General features: G+C 37.4%; 1 pseudogene; it reads right to left on the bottom strand.

The window, feature by feature from the left end:
* Nucleotides 1-1,765: 1,765 nt before the first annotated feature.
* On the bottom strand, nt 1,766-2,927 carry LOC102169166 (annotated as a pseudogene).
* Between the last annotated feature and the right edge of the window lie 1,327 nt (nt 2,928-4,254).

The following is a 4,254-nucleotide window of genomic DNA, read 5'->3' as shown; positions in this document are numbered from 1 at the left end:
TATATATATATATGTATAATTGAATCACCTTGCTTTATACCTGAAACAAGCACATTGGGGATTTTTCTTTTTTCCTGAGTTTTCAAGCTTTTTACTCAGTGCATGAAGTGGCAGCCAGGAAAAAACAAAGTCACTTGATCTGCCATAATGAAAAAAATTTGTTTGTGTTTGGCCAGCCTTCCAGTGATATTTTGGTTTCTTAAGACTTAACATAGTAGGATCACAGTAGATACTAAAAGGAAATAACAAGATCTCTACTTGGTCCTTTAATCCAAAGGCAGACTAGGAAGAATTGGATATGTCCCAAGAAACCCATTTCACTTTAGAACTGATTCAACCTAGTTTCAGGGAAAATCTAAAGTTCATTAGCAGATTAAGAAATGAGCAAGGAAGACAACATTTAAATGACTGTTGCTTGCTCTGAATCCTATTCAGCACACCACTAGACAACATGACTAGACAGCATGACTGATACTTAATTCTTCCTCATTTGGTTTAGGACTTAACCTATGACAAGTAAATAAATAATTTTGAATATAAGTACATTTAGGCAGTAAGCAATGCAACTAGAAAACCTTTTGCTATCCAGTTACCATGTTTAGGTATATATAGAGTGTAACCACAGACCCCGTCCAGCAGGGAAATTTGACAAAAACCCCTGTTTCTACCTATAACCGCTGTCTGTGGATGTTATCCTGAGTGGAAGGTGTTTGTTCTTATGTTCAGTTCCTCGTTAAATAAACTGGACCATGCCTGTGGGGCCAATATCCAGAAAGATCAAAGCACCAAGGCTAAACACAAAAAAAGTCAAGTTGTGGCACCTACTGTATAAACAGAGCAACACAGTATTCCTTTATCATACCATTCTATATAGCATGAGCACCAATCCATCTCTTGACACCAGCCCTTGCTTTCCCCAAATTTGACATTGCAATTGGTATACCCAGGTCATTACTGGATTCAGCTTTCTGGGTCCTTTGTTGTTGTCCAGTTGCTAAATTGTTTCCAATTCTTTGTTACCCTATAGACTGTAGCATGCCAGGCTCCCTTCCCCTCCACTATCTTCCTGAGTTTGTTCAAATTCCTGTCCATTAAATTGGTGATGCTGTCAAACCGTCTCATCCTCTGCTGCTCGCCCTTCTTTTGCCTTCAGTCTTCCCCAGCATCAGGGTATTTTCTTATGAGTTGACTCTTCACATCAGGTGGCCAAAGTATTGGAGCTTCAACTTTTGTATTAGTCCTTCCAGTAAATATTCAAGTTGATTTCCTTTAAGATTGACTAATTTGATTTCCTTGCAGTCCAAGGGACTCTCAAGAGTCTTCTCCAGCATCACAATTTGAAAGCATCAATTCTTTGGCACTCAGCCTTCTTTATGGTCCAGCTCTCACATCCATACATGACTACTGGAAAAACCATAGCTTTGAAAACCATAAAGACCTTTGTTAGCAAATTGGTGTCTCTGCTTTTTAATACACTGTCTAGGTTTGTCATAGCTTTACTTCCAAAATGAACAAGCATCTTTTAATTTCATGGCTGCAGTCACTGTCTGCAGTGATTTTGGAGCCCAAGAAAATAAAATCTGTCACTATTTCCATTGTTTACCCATTTGTTTGCCATGAAGTGATGGGACTGGATGCCATGATCTTCATTTTTTGAATGTTGAGTTTTAAGCCAACTTTTTCCCTCTCCTCTTTCACCCTCATCAAGAGGCTCTTTAGTTCCTCTTCACTTTCTGCCATGAGAGTGCTATCATCTGCATATCTGGGTCCTTTAATTTGCTGCATATGCACTCTATTGTAAATGTGGTTAATCACAAAAATAATCTCTTCAAGAAACCTTCATAGCAAAATAACAGATTCCCTATTAACAGTAAGAAAATCAAGTTTAATAGGCCCAAATAGAAGACAGGAAGTCTGACAGAACTCATGTAGATAGCACAGGAGGTCTCTGACCTCAGGCCCCCTGTGCTGAGCAGTAACGTCACTGGCAAACTCCAAGATGTAAGAACTATAAATATCCAATCATGCAGGAAACAAGAATGCTTCTTTCTCATTTAGTCATCCTCAGAACCCTCAGCAGACCTTTCATTTGTAGCCACTTTCCAATTTGTGCCTTTGTCCTCTCTTGTATTTCATTGTACAATGAATAGTGTGAATTGTAGGGATGTGGGCTTTTTTTTCTTTTTCCTTTTGGTTTTCTTAGTGTCTCTTTCCTCACTTTCCTCTGAACTGCTGCATGCAGAATCATCTGACTGGGACGTGTCACTTTCTGCCTCTAGGAATAAAGCAGATTTCTTGAGAGACTTTCCTAGATTTTTTTCTTCTGCTTCCATGGTTGTCTCTTTTTCCTAGCACTAGAAGCCCCAGTTTCTTCTGAGATCTCACTTGAGGAATCAGCTGTTCTATCTGTGGCTTCCTTTTTGCTTTTCTTCTGGTTTTTGTGTGACTTTTTTTTCCTTATTTTTTTGGTGGGATTTCTTTGACTTTTTGTGTTTGTGGGTAGATGACTTTTTGTGTTTGTGGGTAGATGTTTTTTCCCCATTAGACGGCATGTACTATCTTATTGATCACTGTCTGTTTCAGATTCTTGAGGGTATAACTCTTTATAGCCACTGTGACCCCATCTGTCTGATGTGTTAGCTTCATAATCATATAACTACTTGTTCCAGGATTTAGCCTTAAGAAAATCATCATCCACTGCTCCAGAAATTTCATTCTTTGACTTCCAATAGTCTCTTGACTTTTTTCATCAAAACCATCATTAGGTATCTGGCTTGAACTGCTGGGTCACATTTTCCTTTTGGTCCCCCAGTAAGCATCTTCCATCTGTTTCTCCAGTTCTCTAATTCCTCCTGTATCTTATTGTGAGCATCTATGTACCAGATGACATTCCTTAAGAGAACTTACCTCATGGAAACTTGGGACATTTTTCAATCCCTCGATCTTGAGGCAATGAGGCACTTGTTAGTGTGAGATGAGGAACCACTCCATTACAAGATTTCCTCCCACTTGGGAAGCAAAGAGTCAGGGCTCAAAGGCAGCTCTACACCATGCGCCACAGCCTCATGTGGTAGGGGTGGAGGGAGGAAGTAGTCTTTAACATGACATTGTGATTCAGCTGTACTTCAGTAAAAAAAAGATGTATAATTCCATAATTTTTAGTAAATTCACAGATATATGCAAATATTACCAGTCAATTTTGATATATTTTTATCACCAGAAAAATAAACACCTGCTCTTTAGATAACAGTCCTACCACCCACTATCTCCTTCAGCCCTAAGCAGTGACAAATCTACTTCCTATCTCTATGGTTAGCCTTATTCTGGACATTTTATATGAATGGAGTCATGCAATATGTTACCTTACTTGACTGGCTTGTTTAAGTTAGTGTATTATATTCAGTGGTCATCCATGTTGTAGCATGAATCAGAGCTTCCTTCCTTTTTATGGCTAAATGATATTCCATTATATAAATATAATACATTTTGTTTATTCATTCACAAATTGATAGTCATTGGCATTGTTTCCTGCTTTCAGCTATTTTGAATAATGCTGCTATGAACATATATGTAACTGTTTTTGTTTGATAAGCTGTTTTCAAATCTTTGGGGTGGATTCCTAGGAGTGGATGTGCAAATCATATGGTAATTCTATGTTCAACTTATTTTGGAACTGCAAAACTCTTCCACAGAAATTGCACCATTTTGCAAAAATTCCCACTAATACTATGCAAGGGTTCTAATTTCTCCATCCCCTAGCCAGCATTCATTATTACCTGGTTTTGTTTTGTTTTTCATTATAGCCATCCTAATGGGTGAGAAGTAGTATCTCAATATGAATTTGATTTGCATTTTGCCTGTGATTAGTGATGTTGAGCATCTTTTCATGTATTTGTTGGTCATTTGTGTATCTTCTGTACAGAAATATCTATTCATGATCTTTGTTATTCCTGATTGAATTTTTTATTGTTGATGAGTTGGAATTTTGTATATTAATCCCTTGTCAGACATATATTTGCAAGTATTCCCCCCATCCTATAGGTTGTCTTTTCACTTTTTTTGATAATGTGCTTCGGTATATAAAAGTTTTTAATTTTGATGAAGTTCAAATTATATTTTGTTTTGTTGTTTATGGTTTTGGTATCATAGGAATTGTTTGCCAAAACTGAGGACATAGGGAGTTACCTCTATGTTTTCTTCTATTTCATCATTCAGCCCTAACATTTAGCTTTTTGATCCATTTTAGTTATATTT

Source organism: Capra hircus (assembly GCF_001704415.2).
Source record: "Capra hircus breed San Clemente chromosome X unlocalized genomic scaffold, ASM170441v1, whole genome shotgun sequence".
NCBI lineage: Eukaryota > Metazoa > Chordata > Mammalia > Artiodactyla > Bovidae > Capra > Capra hircus.
Note: the sequence above shows the minus strand (reverse complement) of the source record. Positions and strands in the feature narration are given on the sequence as shown.